This window comes from Trachypithecus francoisi, unplaced genomic scaffold (genome assembly GCF_009764315.1).
Source record: "Trachypithecus francoisi isolate TF-2019V2 unplaced genomic scaffold, Tfra_2.0 Lachesis_group21, whole genome shotgun sequence".
Lineage (NCBI taxonomy): Eukaryota > Metazoa > Chordata > Mammalia > Primates > Cercopithecidae > Trachypithecus > Trachypithecus francoisi.
This window is the reverse complement of record NW_022681467.1, coordinates 29,527,438-29,551,374: the sequence shown is the minus strand read 5'-3', so window position 1 is coordinate 29,551,374 and position 23,937 is coordinate 29,527,438. Positions and strand designations below refer to the sequence as shown.

Sequence of the window (23,937 nt, the reverse complement as noted above, 5' to 3'; positions counted from 1 at the left end):
CACCTCAGATGATCCACCCGCCTCGGCCTCCCAAAGTGCTGGCATTACAGGCATGAGCCACCGCACCCAGCCAGAAGCTCTGTTTTGGATTTATATGTTTTAAAAAAGGGTTACTATGTAAACTTGATGACTGTCAATTAAGGTCCCTTCCCACTCTGATATCCTAAAATTCCATGATTTTATGGCAACTGATCCTGGGGAAAATACTGAGACAAAAAATATCTCCTATCACCCTGTGCCTAAAAATAACACCCTATAAAGGTTCAAAATAAGTCCCTAGCAATTGAGTATGAATGAGTGAGGAGGGGGACAAGAGGGCAGAGGAAGGCTCAGAAAAAGACAGAGACTAAGGGCCTGCTCCTTTTGCAACTGGAGACTGGGTAGGCCCAACGCCAGGGAGAAAACCCTCTCAGGGAAGACTTAGCCTCACTGGCATTATCAAGACTAAAGATTTGGACTCTAGCCCCTGGCTCTGTCACATAAAGGCAGATTCCTTCAGTTTCTTCACAGTACGGTTTCCTGAAGGTAAATCGCTTTGCAAACTGTTGAGTACAGATTTGAGAACCTATCAGAACAATCTTAGTCCTAACATCTTTTGTGTGTGCATGTCTCTGCTCCTGTCAGGTCCCTGGAGGAGACTTATCACAGTCGAGGAGTACAGACCCTTTCCCTTTCCTTCCCTGTACTTCAGAGTTGGGCATACAAGTAGGGGTTATTGCTTGAAATACTCTCTCCATTCAACTTTGAAAAGGACAAATATACTTTTCACTAGGGACTCAGTTCCATGATCACGATGGAAACATGGCCTCTCTCACTTAGTGCTTGGATCTCTGGGCTCTATACCTGGGTTCTGGAGAAGTTGGTTTGAGGCACAGAGTGCAGAAACTCTCAGGAAAATACACTGAAGGCATGGAAGACATTCCTATTACACTCAGGGCACCAAACGCCTCTTCTTGGGTACTCCCAAACACTCTACACTCCTGGAAGGGCAGTGGTCAGAGGCCAGGGAGGCAGTGTGATACTCAGGAAAGAGCTTACCTTAAGGCTTAGTCGATAGGGTCAGGACTCAGTTCAAACTCTAGCTCTTTTAGAGACTAGATATGGCTTCAGTAAATTCATTCACTTCACTGAGCTTCAGCTTTCCCCTCTGGAGCTATTAATAGCTTAATGAGTTATAAAGATTAAGGGAGATAATCTATTTAAAGTATCTGTCACAATACCTGGCACACAGTATGCACACAATAAATGTTACTCAAGAGGGAAAGGGCAAACTAGCGAAAGTTTGAATGTGATTCACATGATAGGTAGGGAAGACTCAGGGATGAACCCCAGCCAGCAGCAGATCAGAGCTGTGAGTGGCTCAGAATGGGAATGGGCTGATTTGGAGAGTGTCGTGCTATTCTAAGAGCATCTGGATCCTGTACCAGCCAAAGCAAATCAAACAGGAGTACTTATGGAGCGCTTGTTTCTAAAACAAGTACGGGCTGTGTTATTGACACACGCCACAGGGGAATTGAGAGGGCTGTTGGCGGAGATGTTAAAAAAGCTGACATGCTTTCAGTTCCAATCTTTGCTACCATATCCATATGGGCACAACTGACCTTGGCTCTAGAGGGGAAAAAAAACTCTGGAACGAGACACAAGAGATTTGGATTTGGGTGAGAACCTGAACCTGACTTCACCTCTTGGGCCTCAGTTTTTTCTTTCCTCTTCTAAAATAATTCTGTGTGCTGAATCTATTATCACCATTGCACTTTTTTTTTTTTTTTTTTTTTGAGATAGAGTCTCACTCTGTTGCCCAGGCTGCAGTACAGTGGCAGGATCTCTGCTCACTGCAACCTCTGCCTCCTGGGTTCAAGCGATTCTCCTGCCCCAGCCTCCCAAGTAGCTGGGATTGCTGGCACATGCCACCACGCCCAGCTAATTTTTGTATTTTTAGTAGAGACAGGGTTTCACCATGTAGGCCAGGATGGTCTCGACCTCTTGACCTCGTGATCCTTCCTCCTTGGTCTCCCAAAGTGCTGGATTACAGGTATGAGCCACCATGCCCAGCCCATTATTGCACTTTTAAATGATGATGATATGGTTCAGAAAGATTAAGCTAATACTGGCAGGAATTTGAATTCAGGGTCAGCTGTCAAGCCTGTAGTCTTTCTTCTCTGTTGCATTATCTCTCACAGTGTTAAATGAGGGAGTAGGATCAGGTGAACCAAGGCATCTCTAGATGAAAATTGAATGGCCTGAAATTATAGTTTCAAGAGCATTCTGAATACTCTAGGGCTAGACAAACCCTGTCTGGTTAAAAAGCCTTCTCATAAATGAAATCCTCAGTACCAAAGGCAAAAACTAGAGTACAAACAGAAGAGCCAGAAAAAAGGGGCCAATGAAATTTCAGAAAGCAAGTCCTGAGGAGGCCCTTGGAGAATACAATGCCTAACTCATTTTTACAGATGGGGATATGGAGGATGCAAAGAGAAACAGCTTGACTGGGAACACCCAGTGAGTGGGTGATAAGAGCACAATCTGGGTCCTATGCCTCATGGCCCCTCTCTCACACTTGCTAGCTACTCAGTTTCCAATCTTCTAGGCCATTATGATCTTTTTTTTGACATTTATTTTCCAAATGCTGGGTGACCGGCAGGTCACTGCCCTGCAGCAGACTCCCAGCCACTTCTAACACCTTACTATAGATGGCGGCTCTTTGTTTTTAACTGTTCCTGCTGCAGGCTTAAGCAGGACCAAAGCTGAGACTTCTCTTAGGTCCCTGTTGACTCTTTAATGTTTTTGGACCACAGAACAATGTGCCCTTGGAGACACAGAACAGGAAGAAACATCAGCAATTATGGACCAACTTTCCACCTCATTCCCTGTTTGTAGAACTCAGGAAAAAGAGGCCCAGGTATAAAATGCTTTCCCAGGTTTGAGTCAGTAGACAGGGTTAAGAGCCTGGGTCGCCACACTCTCCTACTTCAATCTGACACTCAACACATGGTATCAGAATTTATTCCAATCACTGGTGACTGAACACCAAGCCAAGCCAGGTATTTTCATCATCTCCTACTAGCAACACAATCACTATATAAAGTAGGCATTACTTTATATGAGGAAACTACAGCTAAGTCAGTCCCACAGAAAATAAATGTCAGATCAAGGACCCAAATCTTGGTATTAAGAATACACACAATAGTGGGAAAGATGCAGTTACTTAATCTTCCTAAAGACGAGTTATGTCACAGATATCTTTTATCTTTTATCTCTTGCCCTATGTACTCAGAATTGTTGACTCTTGACAGATTAGGCTAATTAGGGATATGGGAGGTGGCAATGAGGGGGAAGGATGAATAGTGGAGACTCAAACAATACAATGACAGATAATTTCAAAGAAGCAATTTCTGCTTTGTGTTAATGGGGTAAAGTAGGTTTTGAGCACCCCCCAATCTGTCCCATTCAATAAGTCCCCTTTATTCACTTCTTACTCATCTCAAAGTTCTAGAAACACCATCGCTCACAGACCACGGTTTCTTGAGCTTTGTTATCCAGCTTAGATTTTGTTCTCTTGGCCATGTTCTTAGGCTCAGGGCCCTATCTCACTGCCACAGCCAAAATCCCTAGAACTGCCCTCCAGTTAATCTAACCTATAGGTCCCTCTCCTGTTTGGCTGTTCTGCTCTGGCCTGCTGCTCCAAAGGGACAAAAGGATCTTCTTTAGTTTTAATGAAAACTGGGGAAGGAAGCAGGGGAACCCAGGACCTCATAGCGCTCAGAGCCCTTTGCATGCGATTCCTTTCCCCCAAGCAAGCTGTAGGTTATTGCTTTGCTATGACAGCAATCCTCAAGCAAGCCAGCTGTTTCTGGAACCAAAGTAATAAAATATGGCCAAAATCCTTGGGTGGAGAGTGAATAGGAACAGCTGTTTCTTACATGAGCTGCCCTGGCAGCCTCCCCCTCAGATCCCCGCTCCTCCACAGAATTCTCTAGGAGCCATCTGATGATTACAGTGGCAGACAATGAGTCTCCTGCCCTTTCTAAGCCACCAGGTCCACCTTGGTCAAACATTCATCCCCATACCTTGAAGGACAATGATGCACTGCTACTGCTCCTAGACCTTCTCAGACTCTATCCCAGGTCCCTAACACTGTAATTACTAACATTAATAGTCTTGTACATTTGTACACTATCCAATGGTCTTATATAGCACTTATCTGAAATGTGCTTTACACAGTAGGCTGGGTAGAAACTATTATTCCTTGTTTATAGATGAGGAAACTAAAGGTCACGAGTAAGTCCCCAGTAAGCCCAGGCATTGCTCGAGCCCCTCCCACCTCAATGTTACCTATGGCATCTGCACTATGACCCTTATTTAATGGAATCAAATCTCTGCTTAGAATTTCAGTTGTAACAGGCAAAAGAGGTGTTCAGAAAGGTCCCCCAAAAGCCACTGTGAAGCCTCTTAAGTCCATGAGGTAGGCAGCTGTCTCTTCTAGCTCTTTATCAGGGAACCTTCCTTAGAAGCCTGGGAGGCCCTGGCTTGCCAAGTGTCACCTGACTTCCTGCTACACCACCCCCATATGTCTTACTCGAAGCTCAGCCTGCCTCACTGCCTGCCCAGTGCTGATTTCGGGGAGGTAGGGTCCAGGCTGCCGAGCGCTATGGGTCTAGCCCTAGCACTCTCTCTACTGGTAACACATATACATTGTAGGCCACTTGTCTTCCCTATTGTTTCTGAATCAGGCCCCCTCTGAAGTTTGATACTTCTCCAGAGGCTACTGTATCAGAAAGAGCAAACTGACAGTCCACTGGTATAGTCAAGCCTGAAGAATTGTTTGGTTTGGGGTGTACTGTGCCTCAAACTCCAATAAACTAATCCTTAAGAAACTAGAAAAGAGCAAACTAGACCCAAAGCAGCAGAAATTAGAAAATAATAAAAATAGTAAAAAATAGTAAAAAAAATCAATGGAAAAGAAAAACAATGAAACTAAAAGTTGGTTCTTTGAAAACACAAGCAAAATGAACAAACCTGTATCTAGACTGACCAAGAAAAAAAAAAAAAGACACAAATTACCAACAAATTAGACAACTTGGGTGAAATGGAAACATTCCTAAAACACACAAATTATCAAAAGTGACTCAAAAAGAAATAGAAAATCTAAGTAGATTTAACAAGTAAAACATTTGAATTAGTAATTTTAAACTCTTCCAACAAAGACAAGCCCAGGCCCATGTGGCTTCACTGATGAATTCTATCAAACAATTAAAGAAGAAATAATACCAATCCTTTACACACTCTTTCAGAAAACAGAGAAGGAGGGAACATATCAATTCATTCCATGAGGTCACCCTAATGCCAAAAGCAGATAAAGACCTAAGAAAACTACAGAATAGTATTCCCCAGCAAATCAAATCTAACTCCATATAAAAAGGATTATACACTACAACCATGTGGGATTTATTCTAGGAATGTGAAGTTGATTTAGTATCTGAAAATCAATGAATGTAATGTCAATGCAGAATAAAGAACAAAGACCATAAAATCAACAAAATCTAACACCCATCCATAATGAAATCCCTTAATAAACTAGGAATAAAAGGGAACTTCAGCCTGAACCCCACACGATGGAATACTTTCCTCCTAAAATTGGGAACAAGGTAAGGAAGGCTGTCTGCTCTTACCACACCTGTAGCCACATGGCCTCCTTTCGTTCCTCAGACACAACAAGCATGCTCTTATTTCAGGACCTCTGAACTTGCTGAACTCTATGCCTAGAATGTTATTCCCCCAAAGATACACATAGCTCACTACTCCAATTCTTACATATTTCAGCACAAATTTTACTTTCTGAGAGGCCTTCTTTAATAATCCAGAGTCTCCCTATTCCCTTACTCTGCTTTATTTTTCTTCAGATTTATTCGTTTATCTACTTTTCTCTACTAGAACGTAAACTACAGAGAGAAAACTATTCTATTCACTGCTACACCTCAAACACTTCAAACTGTGACTGGTATATGACAGACACTCCAATACTCACTGAATGAATGAATAAATGTGTCTATAGGAAACGAAAAATGTCTATAGGAAAATGAAAAGGGAGTAGTGGGGGACTACTAGCTTAAGAGCCTGAGAAGGACCAGGGTTTTAGGTAGTGGGGAAAGAGCCACTGTAGGATATAATAGAAAAAAACTTGGTTTTCTGGAGCCAGATTCTTCTGGGTTCTAAGCTTAGCTCTTCTGATCACTGCTTCCACGTCCCTCTCTAACTCTCAAGTAATTTATTAAATAAGAATATCACCACCTACCTCCCAAGTTGCTATGAAAATGAAATATATTTATGTAAAGCATTCAGTATAGTGCTTGATAATATATAGTAGACACTATAAATACTTAATTTAACATTTTCTGAAAACTTTGGCTTTCAAGAGGAACCCAAAACCACCACAGAATTACCCAGCCCACCCTCATCTTACTGAGGGACATGGTTGTGGAGGTGCTGCTCCTAAATTAAGTGGCCTCCAGACTGTTGTTTTAACTTATTCTTCTTTCACCCCTCCCCTTTCAGTCAGCTTTCAGCTCTCACCCCTAGATGGTATTAATACAGCAGCTCTTCTCCCTTTTTTGATATGCTGCTTTTAATCTTATGGGGTTTTAGAAACCAAATGCTAAGCTTGTTACAACAACACGTAAAAATAAGAATAAATGGCCGGGCGCGGTGGCTCACGCCTGTAATCTCAGCACTTTGGGAGGCCAAGACGGGCGGATCACGAGGTCAGGAGATTGAGACCACCCTGGCTAACATGGTGAAACCCCGTCTCTACTAAAAATACAAAAATTAGCTGGGCGTGGTGGCGGGCGCCTGTAGTCCCAGCTACACAGGAGGCTGAGGCAGGAGAAAGGCGTGAACCCAGGAGGCGGAGCTTGCAGTGAGTGGAGATCGCGCCACTGCAGTCCAGCCTGGGCGACAGAGTGAGACTCCGTCTCAAAAAAAATAAATAAATAAAAAATAAGAATAGGCCGGGCCCGGTGGCTCAAGCCTGTAATCCCAGCACTTTGGGAGGCCGAGACGGGCGGATCACGAGGTCAGGAGATCGAGACCATCCTGGCTAACACGGTGAAACCCCGTCTCTACTAAAAATACAAAAACTAGCCGGGCGAGGTGGCAGGTGCCTGTAGTCCCAGCTACTCGGGAGGCTGAGGCAGGAGAATGGCGTAAACCTGGGAGGCGGAGCTTGCAGTGAGCTGAGATCCGGCCACTGCACTCCAGCCTGGGCGACAAAGCGAGACTCCGTCTCAAAAAAAAAAAAGAATAAATTAGCACTGTGCAAATACTTAAGGATGACAATGCTTTACTTCCCTCTTGTTTTTCAGTTGGACTCTGGAAAAATGAGGCTGTTAGATAAATAAGGTATTATATGGGTAGCTTATCATATATAAATGTATATATTATACACTGACTTACATGGAATCACTCATATTTTAAAAGTTAATAGTGGAGCTTCTTCACAGAGCAGTTATTACAGGAAGCGTATAAGATCCAAGCTTGGCACCCAGGCCAGGGAAAGGCCAGAAGCTGTAGAACTTTACATTAACAAGGCAAAAAGAAGTGTCAGCAAGAGCCTGGATATTCAGAGTAGGAGGGAAGGTAGGGGTCAAAACCCTCTGTGCACTCTCAGGCAGATAGAACAGAATATCCATTGTTAAAACACAGTATGAAGAGAATGGTCTCCATCGTTGGTAAAGGGGGAGAACAAGATGGTAGAAAAACTGGAATGACCATGGCCTCCATAAAACGTGAGGCTACAGTACAAGAGCCTTTTTCACTAGCAGTAAGCAGGGGCAGGCAGGGAACCTAGGGCCAAAGGAGGAATAGCCTTCTTCAAGAGATGACAGCAGGGAACAAGGCAACACCTCAGTGGAGTGCCAACTCCTGTTGGGATGGGCTCTTGGGAACTGCTGTAGTATCCTATGCCAGGGTTCATGAGTGCACTTAAACCTGCACTCTGCAGCCTACACATTGCAAATCGTGGCTGCCTGTGCTACCTGGCTTTGTCATCTGTGCCACCTGGCTTTGTCATCTGTGCCCTGGAATCCTTTTCCTTAAGGAAAAACTAAGCTATGGGTAGGGCCCGCAAAAGAAAGGAGAGGAGGAGAAGGGCATAAGAGAAGATTTACAGTGAAAATTTCCAGAGGAAAATCCTCCCGTTTACTTTTGGGGAATGGGGCAGCAAACAGGTCAGGGACTGAGATGCCACAGACACTATTATATTTTGGATGCTGGACTCCTCCAAACCTCTTGCTGAAATCTGATCCCCAATGTTTAAGGTGGGACCTAATGGGAGGGGTTTGGATTGCTGGAGGCAGATCCCTCATGAACAGATTAATCCCCTCCCTGGAAGGAGGGTAGGGGAAGCGAGTTAATTCTCACTCTTTTTGTTCCTATAAGAGACGGCTGTTAAGAAGAGCCTAGCATCTCCCTTCTCCCTCTCTTACCATCTGATTTCTAGCCACAGCAGTTCCCTTTCCACCACAGTAGAAGCAGCCTAAGGCCCTCACTGGGTGCAGACACCCCATCTTGAACTTTTCCCAACATCCAAATTGTGAGACAAATAAACCTTTCTTCTTTATAAATTACTCGGCTTCAGGTACTCCTTTATAACAACATAAAACGAGCTAAGACAGACACTTAAAATGCTTTCCTCTCACTTTCTTGTTTCATTCATGCTGCTTTACAGTTCACAAAGCTTTCCAACTTGCATTTCTCATTTGATTCTCTGTAACATACCTGCATGGTTGGTGTACACACATGAGACATGAGGGGACAGGGAGGCACTCCGACTTTACAAATAGGGGAATGAAGACTGTCCAAGGGCACACGTTGAGAGAAGATAAAAACCCAGGTTTCTCAACTTTAAGCCAGTACTCAGGTCCTTATCCTGTACTGGCCCAAGTGTTTATGAGATACCATGTGTTATAGAGGTATTCTTCTTGTTCTGGTCACTTTAGCCTGGGCCTCTGCCTGCTTGAATGTTCTTCCTATCTTTCAGTCTAGTAGCTCCCTTCACTAGAAATACCACTGCTCAGAGGGACCTCCAACTCCTACCTGCCCTGTTCAGCCCCTCAACTGAATCTCCTTTCTGAATTCCTAAGTCTGCCTTCTTGAACTTTGTAAGAAAATTCAGAATTAGAGAGGGAAATTAGCAGCCCAAGGAAAGCCTGTCAGGTCAGGAAGAACAATGGCATTTATGGTCAGACTGACCTGGGTTCTAACATCAGCTTTATGGATTCCCAGGTGTGAACCCTGGGCAAATTATTTCAGTTCCTGAGCCTCAATTTCCTCATCTATAAAATGAGGTTTCAGAGCAGGCTGTGGTGGTACATGTCTATAATCCCAGCTACTCAGGAGGCTGAGGCAGGAGGATCATTTGAGCCTAGGAGTTTGAGACCAGCCTGGGCAACACAGTGACACCTGTCTCCCAAAAACAAAAATAAAACCCCACACACACAAACAAAAAGGGATTTGTCTAGATTGACATCAGTAACACAGTAAGTTCTTAATGTGTGGATTTTCCTTCCTTCTCACCATCTGTCAGGTTCCCCTGACATCCCATTTATAAAGCCTTAATCACTCCACTCTCACCATTATTCATACGACATTTTGCAGAACTGAAGAAACTACAGGATTTTCTGGAGCTGACCTATGAGCTTGGCAGATTACAGTAAAAACTAAAGCTAAGAAAGTCTCTAGGGTGCCGGGCGCGGTGGCTCACGCCTGTAATCCCACCACTTTGGGAGGCTGAGGCAGGCAGATCACCTGAGGTCGGGAGTTCGAGACTAGTCTGACCAACGTGGAGAAACCCCGTCTCTACTAAAAAATATGAAATTAGCCAGGCATGGTGGTGCATGCCTGTAATCCTAGTTACTCAGGAGACTGAGGCAGGAGAATTGCTTTAACCTGGAGGCAGAGGTTGCAGTGAGCCAAGATCGCACCATTGCACTCTAGCCTGGGCAACAAGAGTGAAACTCTGTACCCGCCCCCCACCCCCCCCCACCCCCCAAAAAAAGTATCTAAGGGCTGTGAGGTCATGTTAAAGAGCTTGTGAGAGGACAGGTACAGCCGCCAGGTCCCAGGATAGCTCCCCACCCGCCACATCCCAGTAGAAAGCAGCTAGCAGAAGCAAGAAGGAAACAGACCTGCTCTGCCTTACTCATGGCAAATGATCCCAGACATTCTTGTGGCAGCTCTAGGAGAGCAGTCTCAACCCTCCTCCCAGTTCAGAAAGTTACCTGTGCAACATCCGATCTCTTAGACATGGAGTAGGAAGATAATCACTTATGAGTTATCTGTACTGAAGGTAAAAACAATCCCCAAACTAGTTACCCACCATGTTGGCCTAAGCTTGCCCAGAGCTTTCCCAGGCACCCTCACTCACCAGTAACAATGCTGAGCTTAGCCAGCCGTTTCCTCCTTTGGGTTACAGGGTCAGCACCACCTGCCTCCGGGAATAGGGCTCACCTATAATAGAGAGAAAAGTCCATTAGGGGTGCTGCTCAGAACAGGCAGCAGGCATTCAAAATTTCTGCCCTCACACATTTTGCATCCTAGCAAAAGACAGGTCAATTATTTATAGCATATAATTTCAAGTAGTGCTAAGTGTCATAAAGAAAAATAGAGCAGGCCTGGCGTGGTGGCTCATGCCTGTAATCCCAGCACTTTGGGAGGCTGAGGGGGGCGGATCACCTGAAGTCAAAAGTTCAAGACCAGCCTGGCCAACATGGTGAAGCCCTGCCTTTACTAAAAATACAAAAAAAAATTAGCCAGGCATGGTGGTGGGCGCCTGTAATCCCAGCTACTCAGGAGGCTCAGGCAGGAGAATCACTCAAACCTGGGAGGGGGTGGTTCCAGTGAGCCGAGATCATGCCACTGCACTCCAGCCTGGGCGACAAGAGCGAGACTCCATCTCAAAAAAAAAAAAAAAAAAAAAGGAAAGGAAAGCAAGGTAAGGGAATAAAGAATGACAAAAGGTAAGGGTGAAGTCTATTTTAGATAAAATGGTCAGGGAGGGGCCTCTATAAGGGGTGACATCCAGAGAGATTTGAATGAAGTGAGGGGGTAAGACATGCAAAGATCTGAGGGAAGAGTGTTCCAGAGAGAGAATAGCAAGTACAAAGGCCCTGTGGCCTTGGTATGTTTAAGGAACAAGAAGACTAATAATATAGCTAGAATGGAGTCATAAGGAAAATGAGGTATACTAGAGACACAAGAAGGAATTTGTTCTGTATTTTATGTATGAGAAAATTAAGGTTTGGAGACTAGGTTACTTGCCCAAGATCAAAATAAGTCAAGTGGTAAAACTGGGAGTTAAACTCAGGTCTTCCAGACAACTCTAACTCTCACTTGTGGCCCAGGCTCCTCCAGGCTTAGATAACCTAGATTCTAGCTGAGACAAACTTTCAAGCATTCTGAGATTTATTTCAGTTTTCTGTGCTCAGATCCCTCCTCTGTTCGGTGAGGATGGTGAAGAGAAATCCCTATATATTCATTCCCAGGAATGTGGAATGGAATAGAGCAGACTCTAGAACAAGAAGAGTAGCACATACTTAGCACATACTAGGCACTGATATAAACCTTTTATTTGTATTAACGCATTTAATCTTCACAATATTTTAAGGTTGGTGTGTTATTTTGCTAATGGGGAAATTGAGGCACAAAGAAATTAAGTACATTTGCTCATTGCACAGCTAACAAGATGGTGGTGGAGCTGGGATTTGAACCCAGAAGTCCAACTCCAGGGCTTGCAACTCCAGGGCTTGCCCTCTTAACCTCACATTACATGTAACAATTCTCAAAAACAGAAGAAGGCAGGAAACATGTTCTCTTGTTCTAGTTTACATGGCTCACAGTCCCCCACCCATCTACACCCAAGCCTGACATCTTCTCCATATACTTGCAGTCCAGGCTTTTTATCGAATACAAGTTGAATGACTCCTGAGTCCTTCAGCCAGGTGGTTCCAGAGGCTTCTCTAATCTCTAGTTACTGTAATCTCAAAGCTATGACAATAACAATGGCCATTTAATAACAACTGTGCATTTACTGCACAGTTGGAAACAGAGTAGTTACTGGCCTAAGCACTATTTTATTTCAGAGGGAGTGAAAGTTGCTCCAAGTCATGAGTAGAGGGATTGAGGGTGCGGGGGGCCTCCAGGTCTGGAACAAAGCAGCAAGCACAAGGAATCGAAGGATCTCTGTAGCTCTGGATCAAAAGACAAAGGCAGAGGCACCAGGGAGTCGGGTGCTAAAGGGACTGGACTATCAACACCTCCAATCAACAAGTCAACAAACTCAATTCACCTTCTATTTTCCAGCCTCTATGATTCAGAGAATGGCATAACCATTCTCCCAGGTACTCAGACTCCAAATATTCATGGTCTCAACCCCTCTTTCTCTCTCTGCCCCGTTCCTACAACAGCCAAATCCTTGTGGGTTTTTTTTTCCCCCTCTGAGAGCTCTACTTTTTTCCTCTCTAAGAGCTCATCCAAATCATTATTTTCTTTTTTTTTTTCAACATAGTCTCACTCTGTCGCCCAGGCTGGAGTGTAATGGCACAATCTCGGCTCACTGTAACCTCTGGCCCCCCCATGTTCAAGCAATTCTCCTGCTTCAGCCTCCCAAGTAGCTCGGATTACAGGCGCCGGCCACCACGCCCAGCTAATTTTGTATTTTTAGTAGAGACGGGGTTTCTCCATGTTAGTCAGGCTGGTCTCGAACTCCCGACCTCAGGTGATCCACCTGCCTTGGCCTCCCAAAGTATTATTTATTCCCTACTTTGTCAACTTCCTCTTAGTTCAGGATCACATTATCTCTTGCTTGCACTACTGGAATATTTCTCAAAACTTACTGACATTACAAAGGCAGATGTTACAGGAGTCTCTTGCCTGGTCTCTGTTTCACTAGTCTCCCCTATACCTCTTACTCCAATCCATGAGATCCACACTGCCAGACTAATGGTCCTAATGCCACTTCCCTGCTCAAAAAAAGTCATGGCTCCCAGTCACCTCAGCCTTGCTCTTAGGTATGCCAGTATCTGGTCATCATCTGCCTTACTTCTACTGTGGGCTTTCCACCTCCCATATTTTTTGTCTATACTGTTATCTCACTGGAACTGCCCTTCTTCATTTATACACATTCAAACCCTTCTTAATTTTCAAGGCCTAGTGAATCTATGACGTTATCCTGAACCCTTTTCTCGCCACTCTCTCTGCAATGTTCTTGAAACATCTCCGGCTTGTGGGTATATTCACTTCTGGTCTCACCATTAGCTAAGGCCTCAGGAATACAGTACCCCTGGTTCCCCTTCTTCCTTGTAAAAACTCCTGCTTCTTGCAAAGAATGGAGACCTAGTCAGTTACAAGATTTCTTTTTTATAAGATAGGGTCTTGCTCTGCTGCCCAGGCTGGAGTGCAGTAGTGCAATCTCAGCTCACTGCAACCTCCACCTCCCGGGTACAAGTGATTCTCCTGTATCAGCCACTCAAGTAGCTGGGATTACAGGCACATGCCACCAAGTCTGGCTAATTTTTGTTTTTAGTGGAGACGGAGTTTCACCATGTTGGCCAGGCTAGTCTCAAACTCCTGACCTCAAATTATCTGCTTGCCTCGGCCTCCCAAAGTGCTGGGATCACAGGCGTGAGTCACTGCGCCCAGCCAGTTATAAGATTTCTGTTTCTATTCCTCCTACTTAGTCTGGATCTATCTCCCAACAAGAGACCTGAGTTCTAATCTTCATCTCAGATCCCTCATCTGCAAAATGGGAATTCCTATACTGCCAACACAAGGATTTTATGATCACATGTTTTTATCAATGTGATAACAGGTGAGGAAAACAGCAGAGTTAGGATGGGAGAGTCCCAGCCACGTTTTTTATAGTTCTTCTTGTAAGCTGAAAAACAGAGTACATACACAAACCTTCTATCTAATTAGTCAAAAAATATTTCCTGATACTAGCTGTACTGGTTGGCTTTGCTGTGTACACAGCTCTGAGTGAGGGGTTATGGAGGATGCACAGATGATTGAGAACAGTCTTTATACTTAGGCACTTGGCATTCAGGATGGGACTATGATGTCCCACAAAAAAATTACTAAGAATATTAGGCAGGATCTAACAGTTCAAAGAATGTTATATATTGTGAAAGTGAAGAACAAATCAGTCTGACCTGGGGTTGTCTCAGAAACTTCACAGAAGAAGCAATGATTTAAGCCAAGCCTTGATGCAGGGTGACAGAAAGACATGGGCTGCTACTATGCCTCAGGCATGAGGCTGGGTGTTAAACTGTTAATCCTTATGATACCCTGTGAAGTAGGTGATGACATGCCCATTTTACAACCAAGGTAACTGAAGACAGGTGAGGCTAAGTGTGCCATTCAAGGTCAAACAGCTAGTAAGCAACAAGGCTAGAATTTGAACCCAGGTCTGCTTTACTTTACTCCAGAGCCTACCTACTCTCATGATCTGCCTTACTTTATTACATAGCAACATGAAAGAAGACCAGATAAACTAAAGTTCTTTCTATCCTCAAAATTCAATGATTGAATGGGGGATGTGGAGGGAGTGGGGGTTGTGTGCTCAATGCTGCTACGTCTTCTCCATAAGATTGTGACCTTATGGCAGGATTAGGGTCTTATGAACTGTCATATTGGTCTTGGGTGATGTAGGATTAGGGTCTTCTGAACTACCTGCCAGGCTCTGTGTCAGTCTAAGTATCTGACATGTGAGTTAATCAAGGAATAAACAAAACCTGCCCAGTAACTCTTATTCTGAGGACTAGAAGTCCAAAATCTCAAGCTCCATATTCAGAGTCTCAGCCCCAGTATCTGTATCAACCAAATACCTACTAATCTGTTGGCTTAAGGTGTCCTTTTCCCATTCTTGTTTTCGTAAGTTAAGGGAGATGTGAGGAGTGAAAAGGCAGGGAGTAGAGAAAAGAGGATGGGAAAGGGGTGAAGGGAGAATAGGTAAGGAAGGAGACACCTGAACAGGTTTAAAATGTCTAAGGTTTGGGAGGCCGAGGTGGGTGGATCATGAGGTCAGGAGATCGAGACCATCCTGGCTAACACGGTGAAACCCCGTCTCTACTAAAAATACACACACACAAACACACACACACACACACACACACACATTAGCCGGGCGTGATGGCGGGCGCCTGTAGTCCCAGCCACTTGGGAGGCTGAGGCAGGAGAATGGCGTGAACCCGGGAGGCAGAGCTTGCAGTGAGCCGAGAACGCACCATTCGCTCCAGCATGGGCGACAGAGCAAGACTCTGTCTCAAAAAAAAATAAAATAAAATAAAATAAAATAAATAAAATGTCTGAGGTCTAGACTTTGGAAAAGATCTTTTTCCTTCTGGTACCAGAACCAAGGACTTTTATTCAAAAGAGAAGCAGCAGGAATGTCTCTTTATAAATGTTAAATGAAGGGAGTATGCTTGTGCAAACTCCAAACTAAATTTGTCAACAGGAGGTAAAGTGAAGCACTTATCGACAAGTTGCTCAGGGCTCCAACCCTCAGTCCTCACTATTGCCCTGCCCCAGCCCAACCTCTGCCTGGTTTAAGCTGAAGCCTGCAGAGGTCAGAAGACAAGCAGGTTCTTTCTCTTGTCACAGCTTCCTCCTCTATCAGCATTATTCCAAGCTAACAAGCCCTGGGAGTATATCCTTCCTTGTGGTTAAGAAGTTACTGACATCCTCTGGACCTTTCCCCAATAGCTCCCTGTCATGAAAGCTCTGTTGAAAAACCTTCCTTATCCTCTAAAAAAAGAAAACCCAGGAATCTACTACTGGAGGCTAGGGAAAGGAGCCAGGAAGTGAATGAAGAGTGAAAATTACAGGAAGCCTGGATCTGGACATCAAAGAGTGGGGAATCAAGCAAAAGGTCTGGGACAAGAGAAAAGGAGCATTCCCAGTGAGCCGAAGACAAAAGATTTTGGTAGAGGAAATAATCTCCTACATGTTCCTACAGAACTCTTGCTGTTTAGAATAAGCAAGCTCCAGGGCCCATAGGAAGACTGGCTGAAAGAGGTGCTGGGCCAGGTGAGGTGGCTCACGCCTGTAATTCCAGCACTTTGGGAAGCTGAGGTGGGCGGATCACCTGAGGTCAGGAGTTCAACACCAGCCTGGCCAACACGGTGAAACTCCGTCTCTACTAAAAACATAAAAAATTAGCTGGGTGTGGTGGTGCATGCCTGTAGTCCCAGCTACTCTGGAGGCTGAGGCAGAAGAGCTTGAATCCAGGCGGCAGAGGATGCAGTGAGCTGAATTCGCACTACTGCACTCCAGCCTGGGCAACAGAGTGAGACTGTCTTAAAAAAAAAAAAAAAGAGAGAGAGAGACAGGTGTTGCTGAAGGGTTATCTTCCTCAAGAGATAGGAAGAGAAAGGGAAGCTGGGTTCCCCAGGCCTCTGGGGTGGCAACCAAGGCACGAGTGAGCAGCCACAGCCACAGGCGATAATCTCAGCCTAGTGGCTCCAGGCTCCCTCAGGAAGGGCTCCCCTGAAGGCAGTCTCCAACCCATTTCTGCTACAGTCAGCACTCGAGGGCTCACAACTGACCACACACAGGGAGTAAAAGACTGGCACAACTCAAGCCTGTAATCCCAGCACTTTGGGAGGCCGAGACGGGCGGATCACGAGGTCAGGAGATCGAGACCATCCTGGCTAACACGGTGAAACCCCGTCTCTACTAAAAAATACAAAAAACTAGCCGGGCGAGGTGGCGGGCGCCTGTAGTCCCAGCTACTCCGGAGGCTGAGGCAGGAGAATGGCGTAAACCCGGGAGGCGGAGCTTGCAGTGAGCTGAGATCCGGCCACTGCACTCCAGCCCGGGCGACAGAGCAAGACTCCGTCTCAAAAAAAAAAAAAAAAAAAGACTGGCACAAGGCAAAGGCACAGGGCAAATGGCCCTCGTCCCACAAGCTAACTTGCCAATCTATTTGATAGTTGGGTTCCAGCTCCCCTAACCTCTCAGCCTCAAAACTGCCTCAACCCTTCTCTAAGACTTGCTTATCCCAGCCTTTACTAAACCCCGTGGTCTTGCAGTTCTTCCAGACTCCTCCCCTCACAAGGATACCTGACCTTGACTCTTGTAACTGGCTCTACTGTATGGTTGCCTACGCTCAGGCATAATAAAACAACTGGTTGTGTTGCTGTGGGGGTAAAGAAAATGACCTCACAACATAATAAAAAATGCAGCCAGAACACAAAATGGCTCAGTAAAACCCTCCCATACTCCCAAACAAAGACAGGTGTCAGGATGCCCAGTGTACCAAAAAGTAGGCCCTAGAGGACAGCTGGTTTCTTAATGACAGGTGACATTAGGGGTCTTGAGCCCAACCCATGTTCACGTATGAGAACATAATGCATGCCATAAATAGATGAAACTCAATCTAGGCAGTCTCCAAGCTGCCTGGAGGAACGTCCACAGAATACAACAGATGTGCAAGACAATCATTCTTGCCTCTGCATTTTCTGGGTAGCTAACAGCATTTCTCCTTTCTCAGCTGAAGCTATCTCTAGTTTTCCCCTCCTCTTTCCCTAGAAGATCCAACCCGCAGGAATTATCAAGGGAGGCACAAGTAATTACTGTTTTCTTTTCTCCATGCTAATGAGACAGTTGGATGGTTCCCCTTCCCCCTCTCGAGCTGGAAGTGAGAATCTAAAGCTTTATCATCAGTAACCAACACACCAAAGCTCCGACCAAACACTGCTCTGTGCAATTGAGACCATGTAGAAATGGCTTTCATGTCCCTGATGAGACCAGAGCAGGAAGGGTTCAACCATTTTACAAAAAGGGAGGTAAGACCAGAGCAGGGAGGGGAATCTGTCCAAAGTCACACAGAGGGGAAGTCAGTGGCAGGGCCAGAACCCAGTCTCCTTATGCCTAACCAAGCCACCTCTCACCTCACTCAGACTTCATACAGTATGGAATAACTTTGGAGGGGACCTCAATGTGGAGGCTGGAACTGCAAATTTCAAGTTTACATATCAATTTTTGAATAGGTATTCAAAAACCAATGACAGGCTGGGTGTGGTGGCTCACGCCTGTAATCCCAGCACTCTGGGAGGCCAAGGCGGGCGGATCACCTGAGATTATCAGGAGTTCAAGACCAGCCTGGCCAACATGGTCAATCGCCGATGCTACTAAAAATACAAAAAAAAAAAAAAAAATTAGCCAGGCATGGTGACACGCACCTGTAGTCCCAGCTACTCAAGAGGCGGAGGCAGGAGTGAGACTTCATCTCAACAACAACATCAACAAAAAAGCAATGACACTGCTCTAACTGCAGATGTAGATTCAGTCCAGGAACTCCGGTTCCAGGGTGGAGGGCTAGGATCTGAGAGATAATACCAATTTCACCCAAAAATTAAAATCATAAGTGGATGGTCAGGCACAACGGAATCTGTGAAAAATTCAATAAGGATTCAGTTTCAGTGTAGGTACACGGATGGGAGTTAAGGGTAAGACTGTTTCATTTCCTGCCTGGAATCAGAATTAGTCTGAGAACTGGATTTGAATTGCTGAATCCCACCTGAAGTGAGAGAGGCGAGGGACTTTAGAAGCTGATAGGGAGGCAGTCTTCGGGTTAAAAAAATAAGCCTTGTTAAGAGTCTACAAATTATTTCAGCTTAAAAATTTGAACCAGTTTCCTCTTAGCACAGCATTTGCAAATGCTGGTTCCTTTCCCCAGAGGCCATGTCTTCCTTCTTCTCTGACCCTGGCTAGTTAGCTCTGGGCTAGAGCATCCTTCAGTCCTCCTGTTTTACCTTGGGCACTCTTCAGTAAAAGCCGCTGATAATGCTAGGTTCAGTTTCTTCATCTGTGAACTAAGGGGATTGGACTAGTAGACTGAGGTCCCAGTGCCCAATGTTCTATACTCGAGAGCTCATTTATCCACCAGACCCAACGTTCATTTTTAAAGAAAACTCTGGACCCCATCCATGTACCTAGATACCAACTCTTCCTCCCTGTTATTATACCATAGACTGACTGTGGGGCTCTTGTGATACTCCAGCATATGATCAGTGCTGACCATAAGGCTTCACTTTCTGGAGTGCACAAAATTAGGTGCTTTATTCTATAAATGGGCTCGGTTCCACATGAGATCCCTCGTCTTAGTCACCCGCCTAAGACTTTAGCCTCTGCCACCCCCACCCCCCCGAACTAAAGCCCAGCTCCAAATCCAAGGACAGGCCTCCCCACGAATGGCCATTGTCCAGAGACTACCTGCCAGCCTAGATGTCCACTTGGGCTTGCTGCTCTCTCCACCCCTCTGTAAGGAAGGCAGCATATAGTAGAAACAACCAGCAGACAGACCTAGGTTTAAGTCCTGGCTCTGCCACCAAAACTGGGTATCCTTAGTGCTCTGACCACTGTTTACCTGCCTGTCTCTTCTACCACTCTTCCCTACTTGGGAGCAAGAAATATTTAGTTGTTTTCCCGTATTTGCAATGAGTCAGTCATTGTCTACTGAATGATACTCTCTAAAACTGAAGTTGTCACATTTGTAAAATGGTAATTAAATCACCTACCTCAGAATAGTGAAGATAAATGAGGGGGAAAAAGTATGTAAATTGCCTAGACTACTGCCTGGCCCTTCTTCCTCCACTGTATCTTAGATTCCCAGAGCAAAAGTTTGCCTGTACTGAACTACACCACCCATCCTGGAGACATCATGACTTGCTGACAGGGTCTGTTCCACTCTAGCAATCAGATTGACTGCCAGTTCCTGGAACCCTACCAATAAAAACAGATATGACTACTCTCCTCACGGGTGAAGGTAGTGAATTTCTTTTTTTTTTCTTTTTTTTTTTTTTTTTTGAGACGGAGTTTCGCTGTGTCGCCCAGGCTGGAGTGCAGTGGCGCGATCTCGGCTCACTGCAAGCTCCGCCTCCTGGGTTCCTGCCATTCTCCCGCCTCAGCCTCCGAGTAGCTGGGACTACAGGCGCCCGCCACCTCGCCCGGCTAGTTTTTTTTTGTATTTTTAGTAGAGACGGGGTTTCACTGTGTTAGCCAGGAGGGTCTCGATCTCCTGACCTCGTGATCCACCCACCTCGGCCTCCCAAAGTGCTGGGATTACAGGCTTGAGCCACCGCGCCCGGCCAAGGTAGTGAATTTCAAGCAAATGATCTCTGAGCATATACTAATATTCTAGATTGAAAAGAGAGGGAAACTTTGGGGGAAAAAATGCTATGCTATGAAGCTGGAGCCTTAGAGAAGAAATCCCAAGTCCCAAAAAGCGGCTGAAGATACCTGTACTGGAGCCTGCAGAAGGGCCAGAGACATGAAATGAATTGCCTTAGGTCACATAGGAAGCTGAAGGCAGAAATGAGCTTAAAACTCACCACTGTGGTCTCCCTAGATGGTACTTTTTCCATCCTTCAGGGCAGATGCACAGTGCTGAAGGAAAAAGGAAGTGAGGAATAGGAGGCTGAGTAGAGTGGCAGGGAGAGGCACACAGGGATGTCAAGTGGCACTTACACAGTTTCTGTTTGGTAAAGGTGACTGACGGATAAAGCCAGCCTTTAGTTTCGTAGGGGCCTTATGTGCTCTGGTAGTTGAGGGGCAGAAACAAGTTCAAACTGGACACAACAAGTGTCAACAGTTATGGAGGGAAAAGGAATAGGGTGTCTCAAAGTATCATAAGCCCCTCCACCCACAACATCAGCTGCTTTGAGTGATCAAAACCTTCTGCCTACCCATCCCCAACTTCTCAACTCATACTATGTTCCAGATTTTCTATGGTATCTGTCTTTTCCACTAGAGGGCCCTCAAACTTAAAAACTAGGGGTTAGGTATAAGGTATGGAGAAGAGAATAAGACCTCTGTCCGGGCTGTGTGTGGTGGCTCCCATCTATAATCCCAGCAGTTTGGGAGGCAGAGAGAGGAGATCACTTGAGCCCAGGAGTTCGAGACCAGCATGGGCAGCCAAGTGAGACATTGTCTTTATTAAAAAAAAAAAAAGAAAGAGAAGGCTGAGTGTGGTGGCTCATGCCTGTAATCCCACCACTTTGGGTGGCCAAGGTGGAAGGATCACTTTGGGAGGTCAGGAGTTGAGGACCAGCCTGGGCAACAGAGCAAGACCCGTCTCTATGTAAAAACAAAAAATTAATAAGAAAGTTTAAAAGAACAAATTTTTAACAAAGAGTTTCGTCTCCTGAGGAAGATCTGATTGATGAGTCTTTTCTTTATTGTACTCATTATATTCACCCGAACTTCTGAATTAAGGGACTGGCCCAAGGTCACACAGCTAATAAAGACAAATTAGGACTTGCCTGTGTATCAAGTATCCTTTTATGGCCATGGCTGCTATGGTTTGAATGTGTCCCCTAAAGCTCATGTGTTGGAAACTTAATCCCTAAAGCAACAATGTTGAGAGGGGGGACTCTGAGAGGCAAAATTAGGGCATGAGAGCTCTGCCTTCATGAATGGATTAATGTCATTATTGCAGGAAAGTGTTTGCTATCTTGAGAGTGGGTTTATTATAAAAGTGAGTTCGGCCCTCCCACTCTCTCTCACCATGTGATGCCTTCTGCCACATTTTTATGCAGCAACAAGGCCCTCACCAGATGCGGCCCCTGGTGAGGGGCCCTGGACTTCCCCGCCTCCAGAAGCATGAGTCAAACAAACTTATACTGTTTGTAAATTACTCAGTCTACGGTATTCTGTTACAGAAGCACAAAATGGACTAAGACGGTGACTTTCAGCCTGGCACAGTGGCTCATGCCTATAATCCCAGCACTTTGGGAGGTCCAGGCAGGCAGATCACTTGAGGTCAGGAGTTCAAGACCAGCCTGGCCAACATGGCAAAACCCCATCTCTACTAAAAATACAAAAATTAGCTGGGCATGGTGGTGTACACCTGTAATCCCAGCTACTTGGGAAGCTGAGGCACAAGAATCACTTGAACCCAGGAGGCGGAGGTTGCAGTGAGCCAAGACTGCGCCACTGCACTCCAGTCTGGGTGACAGAGTGAGACTCTGTCTCAAAAAAAAAAAGAAAAAGAAAAAGAAAAAGAAAAAGACAGTGACTTTCAGCAAATTTGATTTTTATAAAGTTTTGAGAGGTAGGTAGGACAGGTGTTCTCTGCTAAATCATGTCCCTTCTTCAAATACCTGCAATCCATTTCAGGCCTAGTTCTGACATTTATCTTCTCTTACAGAACCTGCATAACTACCTTCTTATTTACAGGTCAGCAAACTTTTTCTGTATAGGATCAGATAGTAATTAGGCTTTGTGGGCTACCATAGTCTGTGTGGTATTCAACTTTGCCATTGTAGTGCAAAAGCAATCACGGATGAACAAACAAGTGTGACTGTGTTCCAGTAAAACTTTACAAACGAGGCAGTGGGCTAGATTTGGCCCACTAGTTTGCTGACACCTGTTCTAACTAATTTGTCTCCAATCACCTCTGTCGCCTAATTCATTATTCCTATCACTGTCCTGCAACTTCAGTGGATCCCCTTTGCCTACAGGATGGTTTAAACTCTACCCTTATTCATCCTCTACATCCTTTTCCTGCGCACTGCATTCCAATCACACTGAGTTGTACTGGCAGCTTCTACCATTCCTCATGCTGTTCCCTAACATCCGCCATGACTTTCTCCATCCCTTTGCCAATATTACCTACTTAGAGACAAGTCCAAATGCCAACACCTGGGAGAAGTCTTTGCCAATGATACCCCCCCCAACCCCCATGGGAGTTAACCTTCACTTTCCCTGACTAGCTTCCTTCCCAGGTAATCTGTCCAGGACATCCTCCACTTATATGTGTTACAGTGAACCTTCACATGCCTATCTAATTTACTGGAAGTACTTGAAAAACAGGAACTGTGTCTCATATGTCTATACACTATTTTCAGAACCTGGTACACAGTGGGCACTCAAGCTTCCTATCTACCGAATAAAGCTTGCTCTGTCTTACATAAGTTGTTATGTATATGGTTGTCCCTCACCCACCACTACCTTCCCACTCCTCCAGAATTCTAAGTTTCTCAAGGGCAGGGACTGTATCTTACTCAATTCTGTGTCCCCTGCAGTACCTAACAGAGCACCCAGTGTCTGCCTACTGAACAGGCTTCTAGGCCGAATAGATTACTAGAACATGGGGATCTTTGGGTCTAGCAGAACCATGAGACGACCCACAGCATCAAAGAACCCTTCAATCTGCTTTATGGGCTTGCCCCTACCTCCCATCCCATCATGTTTTTGGGTCCGGCCAGGTAACCACTTAAAGCAGAGGCCAAGACCAGGCATCTCACTAGGTTGCTCTCACCTGTGCTGCATTAAAGGAACTGGAACTATGTGAAGAGCAGAAGGATCTTTCTTTTTTTCGAGACGGAGTCTCACTGTGTCGCTCAGGCTGGAGTGCAAGTGGCACGATCTCGACTCACTGCAACCTCCACCTCTCGGGTTCAAGCGATTCTCCTGCCTTAGTCTCCCGAGTAGCCGGGATCACAGGTGCCCGCCACCATGCCTGGCTAATTTTAAAAACATTTTTAGTATAGACAGAGTTTCAACAGCTTGGCCAGGCTGCTCTTGAACTCCTGACCTCAAGTGATCTGCCTGCCTCAGCCTCCCAAAGTGGTGGGATTACAGGCGTGAGCCACTGCGTCCGGCCAAGGGATCCTATTTTCAGACCTCCTTGTCCCCAGCCTCAAACTGTATCCTAAGTACCAGCAATACATATTTAGCCCTAGACCAGAACAGCCTTCTAACAAGTACAGATCCTTGGTTCCCCAAGGCAGGTGATTTCATTGAGGGAAAGGCTGCAATTCAATCTCAACTGAAGAAAAAACTCAAAGGTATGTAGTAAGAATCATTAGGAGCTCTATCTCTGGATGCAAAGGAACCTCTGTTGAGATTACAGGTCCTGGGCAAGCCTGTAGTCCAAAAGTA

At 45.3% G+C, this 23,937-nt stretch overlaps 1 protein-coding gene across 4 annotated transcripts in view; it reads right to left on the bottom strand.

Annotated features, from left to right (window-relative positions):
• The window catches only part of RALY (RALY heterogeneous nuclear ribonucleoprotein), a 94,092-nt gene that overhangs the window by 44,634 nt on the left and 25,521 nt on the right, over positions 1-23,937 (bottom strand). For all 4 annotated transcript variants that reach the window (XM_033186142.1, XM_033186144.1, XM_033186143.1 and 1 more), the window contains one exon: positions 10,421-10,503. The gene's annotated coding sequence lies outside the window, so the exon portion shown is untranslated. The remainder of the gene's footprint in view (positions 1-10,420; positions 10,504-23,937) is intronic.